The 18,782-nt window shown below is 41.6% G+C and overlaps 1 long non-coding RNA gene across 1 annotated transcript in view; it reads left to right on the top strand.

Moving 5' to 3' along the window:
- The window catches only part of LOC123364540, a 42,989-nt gene extending 25,852 nt beyond the window's left edge, over positions 1–17,137 (top strand). Inside the window, exons 3-5 of the long non-coding RNA XR_006577159.1 lie at positions 679–816; positions 1,521–1,666; positions 17,024–17,137. This is a non-coding gene — a long non-coding RNA (uncharacterized LOC123364540). The remainder of the gene's footprint in view (positions 1–678; positions 817–1,520; positions 1,667–17,023) is intronic.
- The last annotated feature ends 1,645 nt before the right edge of the window (positions 17,138–18,782 follow it).

The raw sequence follows: 18,782 nt of genomic DNA, 5'->3' as shown, positions 1-18,782 counted from the left end.
CTATTATACAGGAATATTTCAAATACATTTAATGAATGTAATGGCGTACCCTTTTTTGACACCATGAGTCATGAGCATTAACACTTTGGTGCAGGATGCATCTATGGCTATGGTGCTAGATAGGAAGAAAAAGGCATGAGTCAGGGTTCTGTCCAGGATTTATGGAATATTTCGACAATTTCTTTGGTTAATTAAGCCTTGGTGGTTATAGTTGTAGCCACCTTTACTAGTCATCAGCACACACAGAATGATCAAGAGAGATAATTGGCAGGAGGAAGGTCTGGTAAAAAACTACGTTTAGTCCCTGGCAGACACATGAGAACACATTAACATGAGCAATGTCAGGATGGCTTTGTCTTTACAATCTGAATCTTCTGCTAGTGTCAGACCATGGTGATCTGTAGCAAAGAAACAGCAAACTTTTCTGGACAAGTATTCTCAGAATTATTCACCTTTTAGAAGTCCAGTCAGTACGATAATCGGTGGATAGCATTTGTGACCTACAGAACATGTTTATAATTCTTAATTAAAGGGTTTGCTTTGTGAAAGGTTTACTGTTATTCTATTCCAACAGTTTTTTTTTTTTTAGAAAATTACAGTTTTACCCCTAATGATTAAAATGCGGATATTTGGTCAACTGTTTCTTTAAATAAAATTCAGTCATGTCTTGTTTTCCAGCAGGTAGCCAGACAGAGGGATTCCAGTTACCGGAGACCTTAATGTGGCAACTGCATTTATTGGATATGTGTCCTGTATATTGGGACAGGCAAGACTCAAGCCAGAATTCTTACACTTTATCAGAAGTTGGTGTACCAAGTAAGTTTTTAAAAGGAGTTGTTTTCCTGTGGCTGAGCCAGTAGGAGCTAGGTGCTAAACTTGTTTCCGCTTGACATTGCTCTGTGAATATTTGTTAAGGTTGAATGTTTTACCTTTTCACCTCTCCAGTAGTGGGTGTGAAACATGAGCCTTTAGGTGTTTCCTGGTTGGCAAGAATTCAACAGTAATAAAATTAATAGTACAAGAAATGTTTTAGCAGCTGAGTTCTCTTCTCTTACTGGTTTGTAATTTTTTTATTAATTATTACAAATATGTTTTAAATACACTGATTTTAATCAGACATATTCCCAGAGTTTATGTATAAAGGTTTTTCTCCCACAGAATAATAAATGATAGCCTATCTCAGTGCAGAGTGATGAAATACTGAAGACTGATATTACAACTACTAGCAATAGTTCATCTTGTAAACTGCTAGATTCTCTAGGTCATTCCTTCTTTATGGCTCCGATCCAAATTCATTGAAATCAGTCTAAAGATTCCCATTAACTTCAGCAGACTTTGGATCAGGCCCTAAATTGCCTTCTTTGGAAGTAATCATGCCGTTAGTATTATTAACAATTTATACCTCATCATAGGTGTGAATGGCACAGACATTTTCCCTCTCCCAAGGAGTTTAATGTTAAAGTAATTTGATAGGGCCAGATCCTGAAGCTCTTACTCAGATTTCCCCCTTCTTTATTCAGGCAAACACCAGTTGGCTTCCATGAGTATTGGAGTCAATGAGATCATTCAGATGAGTAACTGCTCATCTACGTGAGTAAATGATTCACAAATTGGCCCTTAGGAAATAAGTCAGGATTGGGAAGATGACACTGACAGCTACAAAAAGGTAATTTCATTATTTATATCATATTAACAGGTTCTAATTAAAATAAAAACTGATTCAAAGCAACACCCTAAACTCAGACTGAACTGAGTGGGGCATACCTCTCAGCTGTCTCTCCTTTTAGCCCCAGGTGACCTATATCTCACATGCTGTTGAGTTTCCATTTCGTTCAGCAAAATTCAATATCTTCCATTGTTTCTGCTGTTGTTGTAGCTATGTTGTTACTCTGAGCACCTTGCCCAGACCTGAAGAAGAGCTCTATGTAGCTTGAAAGCTTGTCTCTTCCACCAGCAGAAGTTTGTCCAATAAAAGATATTACCTCACCTGCCTTGTCTTTACATCTCACATACATTTGGTGCTCCATCACTTTTATTGTTGAAAATTTACATTAAAATAGAGAATCATGAAAGCAAGGATATAGAGAGAGCCATTTACAAAAGGAATGAAGCCTACAGCATTTTAAATTTCCTGCATGGATAATTTTTTGCTTCCCTCTTTTTGGGTTGTTTGTTACACACTGTATCCTACATTTGGACCTTGGCAGGTTGAAAGGTATGGAAGTGGAATATTTTTAGGTGTTTTTTTTTGTTTTGTTTTGTTTGGAGCTGAGGGGTTGCAACATGTATTTCTAAACTTCCTAGTTTATTGAGGACTGGAACCAGAAATACCAAAATACTGTTTTAAGGGTATATAGTATTTGTGAATGAGTCAGAATCAGCAAGTAACAAAAATCTTGATACAAACGAAAGACTGGGTTTTTCATAGCAATGCTAATGGACCTCTAACTGTAACAGCACTGCTGGGTGCTAGTATTCTATGGGCAAGTGTCAGATAGAATTTCACATCATAAGGGCTACTCAAAAAATACCTAACAGCCTTGTCTAGCAGACAGGATTTATAAATATGAGCAGTTAGTGTTTGAAAGTTCCTTACTCACAAAGACACAGCAACAAAGCTATCCAACAGAGGCCTCTTCTTCTCACTTTCAAACTCAGAAAGTGATTTCTCTGAAGCAAAAGTGACATCAAATGCTTTTTCAGATAAAAGGTTCTACAAACAAGAAATATCCTCCAAGAGAGACTTTAAAATGTCTTTCAAAATTAGGAAGCACAAAAAGCCTGTAGGTCAAGAATCAAGTCTTAGCCTATAATCCGTATTCACACTTTCAGCGTTTCAAACTCATGCTTCTGGAACTGACCTTGAAAAAGTCATTTCTTCAGGAAAGGGGTGTTATGCTATTGTCACCATTCATCCACCTCTCTAAACACTTAATATCAGCCAAAGTTCAAAGGAATCAAACAATTGAACTGACCCTTTCAGAAAAAAGAAGCAGCATTAGGACTATAGGGCAGCACTGAATGGTGGAGAATGGGCATCCATAGGCAGCAATATGGGAAGCAAATAATGTTGAGTGGTGCTCACAGAGGTTAAAATATATTGTTATTATTGTTATTATAAAGAAGAGTTTACTTATTGTGTATATTGTATTTGTAAATATTGGCCTTTTCCTTTTGCTGGGTCTGACGAATTGCCTGGAATTAACTAATATACGAGTCAGGGTGAATTATATCTGTGCAAATGACAGTGCTTCCTTTAACTTCATACTTGAAAATATCTCAAACATTTACAAGGCAGAAATACACAATAAATACAAAGTAATAGAAATGAACAAGTCATAGAAGCACACTAAGATGTTGAATGACTCTGTAGTCTCCTCTTTTGAGTTTCACTTCAGCTATTTTTGCTATGTGAGGAGTGTAGTTGCTTTTTAACATATTGTTTACTGATGCAGTACCCTCCAAAACCTTAGCTTTGTCTGCTGAAGACTTGACCTTGTTCTCCCAAGATCCTAGAGGCTGGAAAATGGGCTGCCTTCTTTCAATTTCCCATCAATATGATCTGAGCTACTCAACAGTATCAGATACAGACATTTGGTAGATATTATTGAAAGGCTTAATGTGGTTCAAGCTACAGTAGGTGCAGTGTGTAGAGAGTTTGATAGCTTTCTGTCAAGATGGCAAGGGAGATAAAAGAAACATGGAAAACAAAGAGATAACACTTGCTGGACACAATACTGTTCTATCTGAGACTAATAACTGCAGCAAGCAGTGAGAAATCAACTTTCTGACCAGGAGAACAATCTCAGATGTCCTGAAGGCACAGAGATGACAGAAATCGGGATTTAGTTAAGAGTCCTGAAATGCTGGGGATAAGTAAGTTTGAATGGATGGGCAGGTGCACACACACCCTTAGGAACTTGAGGAATGTGCACCTCTTAGAATAGAAAACAAAAAGGTGAAATTAGCTCAACAATTTGAATCTACAGTGGTTCAAGGGGAGGAGGGGGAGGCTCAAGAACCTCATTCTTTTACGATTGCAGCCTTGTTCTACTTTGTCATTAGAAGACATTTATGACATTTTAAATAAGACAATGTGGACCTGCAAGGACAGACTCTCTGTTGAGATCCAGCCCCTTTGCACCACTCAGAAAATATAAAAGGCCTGGATTCTGGTCATAAGTGCCCATCAGGGAATACCCCTAGTGTTGGGGAACTGCCTATTGGTTTAAAGCTAGTAGAAGTGGCTCCTTGCCAGCTGCCCCTTCTACCCACGTCCCCTGCCTATCAGAGGAGATGTATTGAGTACAGTGGGATCATATCAAGGTGGAGAGAGGGCATGGCATGGCACGGCAGAGCAGAGCTCTGTTATACTTATGCTTCACTGATATAGGGTCCATTAGGGACTCTGTTCAAGTGATGTAAGTTAAAACAGCCCTTTGCTCTAAATCTTGGCCAGGTTGGTACAGACCAGCCCTCAGAATCAGGGCTTGTAATCAGCTCCCTAATGCTCTCACACTCTCTCCTATGACTAGCAGACAATGACGGCAAGAGTGAATCTAGCCCAGAATATCCAACTAGACTACAGGTTGTCTGGCTATCACATTGGCAGGCCTTTCTTCCTCCCATGAATACTATGGTATTTTTGGATAGGAAAGAAGACTACATCTGAAAAGTGAAAAAGCAGCATGGAGGATTCTGGGGAAAGGACATTGGAAACAATCTGATATGAGCATTGTCTTGCTACTCTGAGTTTAGTGAGGTGTATGGGAGGATGTAAAAACGACTGGGCCCTGTGACTGTCCTGGTCTTGTTGCAGTTGATGGGAGCTGTAAGTGTTCAGTGCATTTGAAAATCAAGCTGCTCACTTAGGATATGTCGACATTACACACTAAGCCTAGGCTCTGATTCAAGTTTGAGCCAGGCCCCCTTCCATCCACACACAAATCAGTCTGACTCAGGTTAGCAAGCACTCAGAGCCCAGGTTCTAGGATCCTGCTAGGGGATGGGTCAGAACCCGAGTCCCACTGTAGGTTGAGTACAAGCCCTGTAATTTTGCAATGTGGACACAGGTCAAGCTGCAGGCCCAAGTCAGAAGGTCTGTGTAGTGCAATATGGGGGTATTAGCATGGCTGTGAGACCCAGGTCCAGCAATCGTAAATTCAGATTTACAATGCAGTGTACACACTCAAGCATGAGCCTGGAAACATCAAGTCCATCAACCTGGGTCCCACAGACCTAGGCTTAGCATGCAGTGTAGACATACCTTAGGTGTCTCAATAAGGATGATGGGGGCAGACTTGAAAGGCACAAATGGCAGTTTTGTGCTAACTCCCATGGAAAGCCAATGGAAGTTAGATGCCAAACTACCATTTGTGCCTTTAAAAAATCTCCTCTTCAATCGTCTAACTTTAGGCACTCACATTTGAAAATATTAGCCACATTTTTTACCTTTATCTGATATATACCAATGCTCCCCCAGTCCCTACTTACTATCTAGCGAAACCACAGCCAAGGGACCGAGCTTCGCAGAATCAGTGGGGAAAGAAGACCCTGTTGAGCTTGACTCTAGTCTGGCACTGTGAAGAGACATGAGAGGTGTAGAATAAGTGGGAGGCTTCCGGGCCGCCGGTGAAATACCACTACTCATCATTTTTTCCACTTACCCGATGAGGGGGGCAGGCCCCGAGGGGCTCTTGCTTCTGGTTCCAAGCACCTGGTGCGTGCCGGGCGTGACCTGCTCCGGGGACAGTGTCAGGTGTGGAGTTTGACTGGGGCTGTACACCTGTCAAACCGTAACACAGGTGTCCTAAGGCGAGCTCAGGGAGGACAGAAACCTCCCATGGAGCAGAAGGGCAAAAGCTCGCTTGATCTTGATTTTCAATATGAATACAGACCGTGAAAGCGGGGCCTCATGATCCTTCTGACTTTCTGGGTTTTAAGCAGGAGGTGTCAGAAAAGTTATCACAGGGATAACTGGCTTGTGGTGGCCAAGTGTTCATAGCGATGTCGCTTTTTGATCCTTTGATGTCGGCTCTTCCTATCATTGTGAAGCAGAATTCACCAAGCCCGGAGGAATTCTTTTAAAAATATTGATCTTGTTATTGGCTGTATATTACATTTCTCTTGTATATGGTACAACTAAATACACTATATTCCAGAGTCCTAGAATCCCAGTAATTTATCAAGAAATTACTCCAAAGTGTCAGTGTAATCAGGGCCGGCTCCAGACCCCAGCGCGCGCTTGGGGCGGCGTCCCAGTAGGAGGGCGGCAGGCGGCTCCGGCGGACCTCCCGCGGGCATGCCTGCGGAAGGTCCATTGGGACCGTGGCTCTGGTAGACCTCCCGCAGACGTGCCTGCGGAGGGGCCGCTGGTCCCACGGCTCCGGTGGAGCATCTGCAGGCATGCCTGCGGGAGGTTCACCAGAGCTGCGGGGCCAGCGGACCCTCCACAGACACGTCTGCGGGAGGTCCACCGGAGCCGTGGGACCGGCGACCGCTAGAGCGTCCCCCGTGGCATGCCGCCCTGCTTGGGGCGGCGGAAATCCTAGAGATGCCCCTGAGTGTAATTCATCTGCCATATAGATAAAATTAAATGAGGACCAATGATTTTATGACAGATTTTAAGACAGACGTGTCTTGTGAAATATGGACTGTACATTAGTGTAACACTCGTGGCATGACTCTTTTTAGTTTATTTATTAAAAATACTCAAACCATAGCAAAAACATAGATACGTTTTAAAAAGCAACCAGATTCTGATTTCAGTAACACTGGTGTAAACATGGAGTAAATTCATTGTATTTGAAGGAGTTGATCCAGATTTACACTGGTGTAACTGAGAACTGAATCTGGCTCTAGGAGTGACTTAATATGACTCAACAAGCTGAATTGTTGCTCCAAATAGTAGCTCTCAAATGCATCTTGCCTTTGCGTAGATGACTAATATAATTAGCTTATAACATCACCATAGGCATTGGCAAAAGTAATCATCATTACTATCCATTGTGTTCCCAACATCTGAACCATTCATTTGGAAGGCGGCAGAACAGAAAGTTCTCTACATCTCAGGAGAACTTTGTTTCCCTCCCCTCCCCCCAACACGTTTTCCACGGGGGCCTGTTTTCTATGCCTCCCCATCTTCCTGCCCATTCTTAAACTGCAAGCTAACCATAATTATCATTGTTCCTATTTGCTTTGTCTTTTCAATTTAAAGGAACTGAGGCGGGGCTGAGAAAACATACTTTCACAAGACAAAAAACTCCTTAGTACACAAAATCTAGTCCTGGATGGTTAGCTCAACTGAATGCATGCAGAAATAGGCACACCAAAGGTGTCTTGTTTTGCCCTCCATTTCACTCATGCAACCCTGAGGTTGTACGGGTATAACCAAAGACAGGAATGTTGTCTGTGGTGTGACAAAAAGTGTGCAATGGTACAATTTGATTTTTCACTTTTCTTACACAATTAATGTAGCGCATTAGCTGTGAAAGTACAATGGCATGATCTTAATGGATCATCAGCAGCAGAATGTTTGATAAGTAATATGGCATTGGATGCTTTTTTAAAGCACTATGACTAATAAGACCATGGCAGCAATATGATCATTTAGTATAGCACTATATAGATGTTAAAAGATGCCAGTTTCCATTGCTTTGTTTTCTTGTAACACACACACCACCCACTTTGTAATTAAATAGGAATTTTGCTATGAACTCAACGTTCAAGTTGGTTCTGTCCATGATGATCAGATCAGGCTTGACCCTCCAAGTTGCTGACTGCTCAGATTCTGATCCAGCAAGACACTTAAGCATCTGCTTAAGTGCTTTGCTGGATTGGGACCAGCATGGTCAGCACTTGCAGGATCAAACCCATGCACGGTCCTGTGTGGTGTATTGAAAATTGATCTATCACTTTACATTCTCTGCTGGGATCACACTCTTCCCTACAGAGCCCCCAGCCTGTAAGCAGGACCAGAGCCTGCTTACAGGCTGGGGGCTCTGTAGGGAAGAGTGTGATCCCAGCAGAGGGTCTAGTAGCAGTCAGTCTGCAAACAGCCAGCCTAGAATAAGGTGGATGAGTTGTGTCTCCATACCTCAAGGAACAACTCTCTTTGGCCTGGTCCACACTAAAAAGGGGGTTCGAATTAGGGTACGCAAATTCAGCTACGTGAATAGTGTAGCTGAATTCGAAGTACCCTAATTCGAACTACTCACCCGTCCAGACGCGGCGGGGTCGAACTCCGCGGCTCCAAGGTTGACTCCGCCACCGCCGTTTGCAGTGGTTGAGTACCGGAGTCGACCGCGGCGCTTCCGGAGTTCGAACTATCGCGTCTAGATCAGACGCGATAGTTCGAACTCCGAGAAGTCGAACTCACCGCGTCGACCCGGACGGTAAGTGTGGACTAGCCCTTTGTCTCCTCTCTGTCTTGTGTGTTAGGGTTCTTAATTCTAAGAAATAAAGTAGTGGTACATTGCAACCTTCCAGCAGTGGTATTTTTCTCCCTAATTTCTTTGTTTGTATGCCATGAACATAGCATCGTCCTCTTTTTTTAGTAACCTACGTCCTGTGAACCAGATTCTGATACTTTCCTCCTGTTGGCTAATACCTTACTCCATGAATAGTCTCATTGAAGTCAGTGTGATTATTAATGGAGTAAGGTGCTACACAGTGTGAGTAAGGGGACCAGAATCCGTTCCTATATACTCTTCTAAAAAACAAATGAGGATGTTTTTGTCCTATTTGCACTGGAAACTTCTCCCAGTGCCAGGTCTGCATCCCTTCACTTCTGCTTTGCTCTTCCTTTGACTTTTCTTAGCAGAAGTGCATGCTGGATTTCTGATCTGCAGTACACCCTCTTAGAATATCCCATTCCTATAGAAATCATTATTTAGTCTCAGTAATCATTCAAACAATTTTGCAAATAGTCTCCTGTTCTTTTAGAAGACGTACATGATTGGATAGTTAGACATTAAGCTTCTTTGTATAAGATCAGGAGGTGTCCTCCTTTCCATTATTTATAGTAGATGTGTTTTGATTAGACAGTCACTGAGGCAATGATTTTTTATGAATAACGGAAACACTGTGCAAGACTATTGGTTTATTTCTAATTTGTGTAAAAACAAATGTGTAAGAAATAACCACATGGAAAAGACTGGCTTCAGAAGTTTGAACAGGCCATGATAATAGCAATAAAATAAACCTGTGCTTAAATGGTTTTTAATAAAACCTTTGAAGTCATTAAATATTATTTTAAAAAAACCAAAACACCACCACCAACAACAAACCCAAGGCCCAAGATTTCCATAAAAGGGTGACCAAGGCTGGGTAACAAAATCATTATTCAGATGCCTCAATAAGGATTTGGGGGGCAGGTCTTCAAAAAGTATTCAGCATCCAGATGTTGAAAAGGGCTCAGCAACCTTTTAAGTAAGTGGTCAGATTTTCAAAAGAGCTTAATATACAGCAGCTTCCATGGGTCACGCAGTGGGAGCTGCTAGATACCGAACTCCGCAAAATCTAACTCTTGGTTTTTAACTTCAGGCAACCATTTTCTTTTAAACTGTGGTCAGGATTTCTAGTGAATATTTAATTATACAAAATATGGGCCAAATCCTTGGCCCCATTCTGGCTGCTTTCCACCATTCTAGGAACGCAGAGGTGATTCAGCCATTGCTGGCGTATTGGTCCTGTGTAGGGGCATCCTGAAGTGGTGCTGAGCAACCCTAAAAGCTCTGCGCTATGCTAGTCCTGGCCCCCAGCAAAGGAGGTGTGGGCAGAATATCCCAATGCTCTGGTGATCCCCAGCTGCCAGCTGCCCCATGCAGGCCATTGGCAGCCAGCTCAGTTTCAAATAACCTGATGGAATTTGTGCTGAGAGACTAGACCAGATCTGAGGCAGGGGTCAGGGATCAGTGGTGGTGGGGAGGGGCACAAGCACAAACTACACTTTTGTACCCAGTTTTTGAGCTATGCTCAGCATTTTTCAGCTACAGCCCAGGATCTAGTTCTGTGCCTTATCTATGCTACACAAATGTGATCCAATATCATTTAAAAAATCACCAGTAAGCTCTCAATGAAGACACAACAGTATCTTAAGGTGCTATCGGATGCTTTCTACCGATCAGGAACATACCATTTCATATACAGTAATTTACAAATGTACAAGTTGGGATAATTGAATGTAGCTTTAAGACATACAAGCATTGTGGTTGCATGTCTGCAGTTTTAGAACCCAGCAACAACTGTTTTCATTGTTCTTCTTTACCCAGATTCTTCTTTAAAGTGTCACGATAGAAAATTGACTCCATTAAAACCATACCTATTAATCTGCTTTAAAAAAACACAAGATCTTCTTAACACTATACTCTCTTTATGGCTCTAACAAACAATGGAAAGATTTGAAACTGACACAAAACATGTCCAAAGAGCTGCACTGTTGTAGATTAATGCATTTGTAACATATTTTACTTGGACTTATCTCTGTTCATATGGAATGATGTATTTTTCCCCAAGAACAATACAGAAAAAAGCTGAAGATTACGGTTTGTGTTAGAGTGGTTAACAATAGATAAGGGTAGTTCTCTTTGTGAAAGATGAAACAAGTAAAAGAAAAGCCTAAAAACAACAAAGGCACTCTTTCACAGCAGGGTATATATTTGATGGCCTACAGTAAATGTTATAAATGGCCAAAAGTGCTTTTATATACAAGTATCACTTTGTAGTGTATATTTTCTATTCTATTCCAACACAAACAAACACACAAAGCAAGCACCAGGCTAGTGGAGTGTTATATAATTGCAAGATTATGCTGATGATGAAAATGTATCATTGCCAGTAATTACTGTCAAATGAGAGAAAGACATTGAGTACTTTGTAAAGTGACATGACCTCCATATGCCATCATTTGTTATACCTAGGCCTAGTGCTATTGGAAGTACTGTAACAGGCAGGATGGCATGGAGGCCAAATGCTCATTACATAGTAGAAGCAACCAGTGATGATACATATATATTTTTTTAAAAGACCCAGTAATACTGTGTTATAGCTGAATCCTCCTTAATAAAAGATATGCTCTAGCTCAAACTTAAGTTATGGGTTTGATACACAAAAGCTACAGAGTGAACTTCTATGGCTTGTGATACTCAGGAAGTCAGACTAGGTGATAGTAATGATCCTTTGGGCCTTATAATCTCCGAATCCAGTGTCTTGCACTCTAAGGGCTGATTGGTGGCATTTTGCCACTGGCCTGAGTAGGGGGCAGTGCAGCTACATCACTTCAGAGGAGTTCAGGGAGAGATTGGACAATCATTTCCCAAGTGGCTTGGTTGACACTCTGGTCACATGGTGCAGACTGCTTCCCCCATGTGGCTGGTATGCTTGTCGGTCAGTGTGGAACAGCAAGGCCATGTCCTTTCCTCCATCCATCTCTCTAGGGCACACTAGACTTCAATTCTGCATCAAGGAAACTTGGCTTCTGAGGTTCACTGGGGACTGAAGTTGAAGCTAATTTAAAAAGTTGAGCAGGTTAGGATGAGTAGGAAATATTCAGAAAACAAATCTTTTTTTTTTATGGCATTGTACATAACTGCATTCATTGTGCTGTTCATTTAGGCATTGATCCTCCAATCGTATCTGTGTGGATAAATCACTGAGTCTGCTTGGAGTATCATTGAAATCAGTGGGGCCCACGAAGGGGTTTGCCAGTACAGAACAGCTGCAGGGGAAGGGGGAAGGAGATCTGGACTGCAGGCCAAACTTTCCAAAAGTGTTCGCTGATTTTGGGGAGCTTCAATTTTTGACACCCATCTTGATACCTAGAGCCTAATTTTTCAGGGGTACAAGCTATGAGTGCCTAGTACCTGTGAAAATCAGGCTCTAGGTGTCAAGTTGGGCACTCAAAGAGAGTAGACACTTTGGGGAATTTTAGCCTTACTATTTAATTTGATAAGCACCAGTTTTGTGATAGATCCCCCTGCTTTTCAGGCTGAGATGCAGTTTTCAGTGTGCCGCGGGGTACAGTATTTGTGCTGCAATAATCGGGGACCTTGGTGCAGAATTTAGGTTCAGTATGTCATACACTTTCCTTGGCTCGTGGTTTGTGGTAAGAGGCTCTATTCACTTTCCTTCTGTCTGTTGGGGGATGGTGGAGATAGGAGTAATTAGCAGTCAGAGGGAAGATGTGGGCTCCGTCCTGCTTGAAGGGGACAGGAGGAAGCAATGAATGGGAAATGGTCGGCACTAGGAGTCAGTAGAGTTATGACCCCCTTTGAGGAGGGGGTTAGAATAGATGACCTCCTGAGGTCTCTTCAAGCCCATATCTGTTATAATTTTATGACTGTCTACACCAGCAGTGAATATGACCTGTTTGGCCTCTGCTTGCTTTTTTGAAGCAATATTGTAGCTTTTTCTCTCTGTCTTCCTCTGTCATTCCCTTCAGAAGACACTTGGAAGGCAGGAGATGGAACACTCTTCTGAACTGGCTAGAATTCTAACAGTCAGCTTGTTCCAGCCAGTCTGGCTCAGTCAGAACTTAGACCATAAATTAACAGTGACATTGTCAAGAAACTTCTCACACTTACTGTAAATAGCTCAGAAGGATTGAAAGGGACTTTTGCTGCCTCCATGGATCATGTAATTTCTATAAGCTTCTCTCACTAGTGACGATTCTTAACAGAAGTCTATAAGTAATACATTGAAATTTTTTATAATGTAATCACATCAGCAGTGAACATATCCAAGATGGCACAGGCAATCAAGTCAAAGTACTACTTTATTCTGCCTTCTGCAGTTAGCGTTGACCTAGAGACTATCATCTAATGTCAGTCCCGTCAAAAGATTTTGAAAGTATAAACATTATTTATAGGACACAGAATGTGATAAAGGTTGGCTTTATTCATAGTATCAGAAGAACCATAATTTCCATTTGTAATTTGAAAAACACTTCAAATTTATTTAATTTTAGTCAGAATTAAATGGCAACCATCTGAAACATCATTCCATTTTTAGAAAGTACATTTTCTTCAAAGCTAGGGCTGGTCAACAATCAGGATTCTGTGTTTTGGAAAAGAAAAAAAGTGTTTTTTTTTTAAATTCAAAATGTTTACAATTTTTAAAAAAAATGTTCCGAATAACATGACAATTTCAGTTTTGTTCAAAACTGAAAATTTTCATTTGGTTTATTTTTATTTTAAGGTTTTTGGGGTTTTTTTAAAGAAAACACACCAAAAATTCTCCACTTTCTCTTACGTTCCTACTTGTACTACAGTCCCCTCATGTGCTACACAAAGCGGGATTGGGGCCTAGCCGGTAAAGTGCTGAGAGCCTGCAACTCCAGTGAGAACTGAGGCCAGTCAGCAGCTCTAAAGATTGGTCTTAAACCAAGAACTGTTGTCTTGTACCTCGCAGTCAAATGAGACAAAATGAAGAATTTTTAATTAAAGTTGGCAATAATGAAGCTGAACTTTAATTAAAACTTCCATTGACTGTAGTGGGGCCAGGATTTCACCTAATATTGTTAAACATTTATACTAATGGAGAATAATGGAATAAAAGGAATTGAGAGTCTATTTAAGGAACCTACCTGGAGAGATGGGAAGGAGGTTTGGAATGTCTGATTATGAGGATGCGAGGTTTGGGGGCCTATTGAGGGAACCTCAGAAGCTGTCCAGAACCATTCACTGTAACAGAACTGGAACAGACACTTGGTAGCATCAAGTGTGGAACAGCTGCGGGCTATGACAACATATCTCCAGAATTCCTGAAAAATCTTGGCTCCGTGCTCAGCTTTGGCTTGAGAAATTCTTCATCAGGGTCATAAGTGAAGGTAGGCTACCGAAGATATGGCGCACTGCAAAAGTCATTGGCCTCTTAAAGCCTGGAAAGGACCCAAGTCAAGCATCAAGCTATTGTCCCATATCATTATTGTTGGTGTGCTTCAAAGGTCTGGAGCGCTTGGTCCTACAGTGCAATACGGTACGGCACACTGGCCTGCTTATGAAGGTATCCCGGGTCCTGCTACCTTGGGTCACAGGCGTTGTTGAACTGTTCCTCCATGATAGGCAGTTCAGAGTCCATATGGGGGAGAAGATGAGTGCTTGGAAACGACAGAGCAATGGGTTACCCCAGGGCTCTGTGCTTTTTCCAACCCTGTTCAACCTTTACATCAATGACCTGCCAACAGTGGAGTCATGAAAGTTCATTTACGCAGACGATATCTGTTGTGGTACCAAGGCCTGGACGTTTCATGAGCTTGATGCCACCTTAAACCAGGACATGATAAAGTTAGCTGACTACTGTAGGACTTGGCGCCTCCAGCCAAGGGTCATAAAAACAGTGTCCAGTTTGTTCCATCTTCATCATGCCAGCACAACCTGAGAACTGAATGTTTATCTGAATGGTCAGAAGGTGAAGCATGAAGTAGAACATAGAATATCAGGGTTTGAAGGGACCTCAGGAGGTCATCTAGTCCAACCCCCTGCTCAAAGCAGGACCAATTCCCAACTAAATCATCCCAGCCAGGGCTTTGTCAAGCCTGACCTTAAAAACCTCTAAGAAAGGAGATTCCACCACCTCCCTAGGTAACCCATTCCAGTGCTTCACCACCCTCCTAGTGAAAAAGTTTTTCCTAATATCCAACCTAACCCTCCTCCACTGCAACTTGAGACCATTACTCCTTGTTCTGTCATCAGGTACCACTGAGAACAATCTAGATCCATCCTCTTTGGAACCTCCTTTCAGGTAGTTGAAAGCAGCTATCAAATCCCACCTCATTCTTCTCTTCTGCAGACTAAACAGGAACCGGTTTATCTAGATGTGACCTTAGACTGCACACTGAGTTACCATGTCCATCTGAAGAAGACAGCAGCTAAAGTTAAGACACCCAATAATCTTCTTAGGAAACTGACAGGTTCATCATGGGGTGCTTGTGCTCCAACTTTGTGGACATCAGTTCTTGCCACCTAGTATTCGGTGGCAGAATCCTGCACACCAGTATGGAGTTGATCGTTACACACCAAACTGGTGGATATGCAGTTACATTTGTATAATCTCTGGCACCCTACATCCGACTCCACTCCCATGGCTTCCAGTTCTGAGCAATATTGTTCCTCCTCATATCAGATGAGAGGTTGCCACTGGCAGGTTACTGGAGAAAGTACATGCCAACTCAAGCCTGCCGTGCACAATGACCTTTTTAAACCATCAGATGCATGTTTGCTGTCATGTTGCCCATTATGGTCTCATCTGCCACGCCAGGATGCTAGGGCAGAAACACTCTGACGAGAGGAATGGAATCTGTTATAATCCCCAACCAGTCCCTTGTCACTGACCCCACAATCTGCCCGCCTGGTTTTGACCTGCCCCATCGCCAATGGTCCCTGTTGAACAGGTTTCAGAGTGGGCAAGGTCTCTGTGCAGCCAAGCAGTATTACTGGGGCTTTCGTGACAGCCCTTTGTGCAGCTGTGGTGCAACACAGACGATGACGCATGTGGTCAATGAATGCCTGCTGACTAGGTTCAGCAGTGACCTAGAAGAACTGCATCATGCCACTGAAGATTCCATCACTTGGCTAAATAAATTGAGGGAACCTGATTGTGGTGAGGGAGAGAATCTGATTGGAATCTTTTGGGGATAGAGTTTGAGGCTCTATCTGGGAGCCTGAAAGAAGGCTGGGAACATTAAACAGCTGCAAAAAGTGGAAACAACGTCTTTCACCATTGCACAAGCTCAGCAATCAAGAGTTTTCAGAACTTAATTTTCAGTTCATTAAATGAGATCCTGGATTCCGTGTGGGCTGTTTCAATTAGGCCTGTACAAATAGACAAAATTAATGGGTCAAATAAGTAATTAATGATGTTAATATATCAATCAGATTTCTAATGTGTGTCTAATCTAAGTCAGGGAAAAATAATCTAATAATTAATTGGAAAGCTGCTATGAAGCTTCAGTCGATTTGGATCAGAAAAAAAGTTTAAAAAACTCCAGAGAATAATTACCAAGAATTAGAAAACAATATCACTTTTAGCAATCCAATGGGAAGATGAATGTTAAATAGAAAAGTGAATGAAATGCCATTTTTTATCCCTGTGAGGGGATTGGGGAAGTCCTATAAACAACAGCCATCCTTTATCATAAAAGGTAACACTATCCTGGCCCAGTCCTTCTTCACTGTTAGGATATGTCTTTCCTCAGCTAGCTTGGGTGATCAGCATGCTGGCCTCAGCACTATTGTTAGCCTAGCCTGGACTGCAGAGCTCTACCCAAGTTACTGTGTTGTCATTGTTTCTGCACTTGTGAGCTTTTGTCTCAAGATTGTACAAGAGTAACTGAGAGCAGAATTTGTCTCACTCTGCATATCCAACACAGAAACTGATTCTCCAAAAACAAACCTGCCAACATAAAAAGAAGGTGTAATCATCCCTAGCTTGCAAAGACAGCTAGCAAGTGATGCACATGCACAATCACAGAAATAAGGATCACAACAATATACATAACTATCAGAGGTAGGCCTTTGCTGGCTACTGCTTACTTTAGTTGGGATCCTAAAACTGAAAAATAGGGAATAGCCAGATGGTTTTAACTGATGAGTGAAAAAAGGATGCATCATCTGTGAACAAATTTCAGGTTTCAGAAAATAGGACTCTAAAAGCTTATAAATGGAAGGAATACAGGTAATTTTACAATTATGACTTCAGCATCTACATCTCACTTCACAAATGACAGCTTTCATATAGTTCTTTTTAAGTTAAAACATGAAATAACTCTTATCACTAGAAGGCAACTAAAGCTAGCTTAACACAAACACTATAGAAGGGTACATCATGAATGGTAGGAATCAGAGAAGTGCGTTGTTTGTCAGTAGCCATTTTGTCCAACAAGCTTTGGTTGGACCAGTATCTCTGCCAGTCCAGCCAGCTTTCTTCTAAGGTCTGACCCACACTTTTGCACTTGAAAAGGAACAGGTTTCTCCTCTGACTATGACAAGGCTAACCTGTTTGAACTCCCTTCTTCTCTCTTGTGCAGTTTTCTGGCCGATGCAAGAGGGACAGATATCTGATGTCTCTGATCTCTGCTTCACCACAGCTCCTCTCATCTTTGCTTCAGCGAAATGCTGTTGGGTATTTACTTCAGACCACCCAGGAACTGGAGCTTTTCCAACCCAGCAATTGTTGTTAAATAAACAATTCTTTTAGCATTCCTGCATTGTTGTAAACTGATGCTAACTAAAGGATTTTTATTTATAGATTATGGCTAAAAGGAGATCCCATAACTATGGGCCAATGAGGAGGAAAACATATTAAGATTGTGTTCAAAGAAATGTGCTAGGAAAGAAAGAGAAAACAGGCAATTTTTCAAATAAAAATACCCGAGTAGAATCTTACTTAATAATCTATGGCATATTTTTGTTCCATCTATTCTTTATTTTTACTCTTCTGTTTGTCCTATGTGCAAGTAATTCCAGCAAACTGTGTTTTTTTAAAAAGCCAAAAGAAAAACAATATTTTGTGTTCCCCTTGGTATGTTGCCTATAGCTTGTACTCAACAATCTTCATTCCTAGTTTTGTGCTGACATAGATCGATGCTGGTGAACAAAGAGAAATGTTTTGGCATGATAATGCACTTCACAGGTTGAATTTCTAGTTGTTAAACAAAAATGGCCATGTTAATTTCAACTTCATTTAACACACAGGGGAAAAAATCAATGTGGAGAGGAAAAAATCATTTTCAAACCTCTAAGAGGGTGTTATAAACAACGGAGAGGAAGAAAGCTAAAAACCTATAACAAGTTACTTGACAGGGTCCTTTTAAAATAAAGAAAATATTTTCTTCTGAGGTTGTCTTCTACTAATTTTAGATTTAGTGGGTTTTTTTCAGTTCAGTGAATTGCTTCAGTTTTAATGGTTCACTAAATTGTAACTAGTGTATAAATAATAGCAGATATATTTGAAAAGGTCTTTACTAGGACCGTGGGCAATACATATATTGTTATGGTAAAGGAAGAAGCAAAGGGGTAAGATATGGCCTTTAGCCACTGGCCTGAGTAGAGGGAGGCATGCATCAGACTAGGGTACAGGGTGATTTCTGTGGCTCCGTCTATACTCCATCCCTTTCCAGGCACCCAGTAGAGGCACAGTTTTTCTTATCCATTAAATAATACATTTACTATCTGAGTAGTCACATAAAATCAGTGAAACCATTCATGAAATACAGTGCTACTCATTCTGAATTGGGCGGTCCAGTTGAGCTCACAGTGAGTAATCCTGTGCTAGCTGAGTGATGGGACTGCAATTGTGGAAGGCCCTCATGGAGACTATACGAGGGGAGGAGAAGTTGCTTGTGGGCTGCACCAGTAAGTCCTGGCACAATCTGGCCCTAATAAATGTACCGAAACAAGCCACTTGCCATGGGTTCTCATCAATAGCAGGTGCACCCAACTCTGAACTGTTAACAGGCACTTGGCTGGGGTATGTACTTACATATTCATTGCCACATTAAAACCTATTTTTTTAAAGACAGTGGTCCTCTCCAGAGATAGGGGGGCAGAAGTGAGTAATCACTTTCTCTGGCAGCAAAATCTAAGACTTCAGGTACATGTTGGTTCTGGCTAAGGCGTGCGTAGTTTTGAGGCCCAATCCAAAGCCTCCTGAAGTCAATGGGGGTCTTTCCATTTACACAGCGGGCCCTGGATTGATTCCTAGATGACACACATCCCGTGGGTGATGGGTCAAGTACATAAAGAATTGTTAATAATGTATTTGTCATGCTATGTAATTTGTAAAAA

This window comes from Mauremys mutica, chromosome 2 (assembly GCF_020497125.1).
Source record: "Mauremys mutica isolate MM-2020 ecotype Southern chromosome 2, ASM2049712v1, whole genome shotgun sequence".
Lineage (NCBI taxonomy): Eukaryota > Metazoa > Chordata > Testudines > Geoemydidae > Mauremys > Mauremys mutica.
Note: the sequence above shows the minus strand (reverse complement) of the source record. Positions and strands in the feature narration are given on the sequence as shown.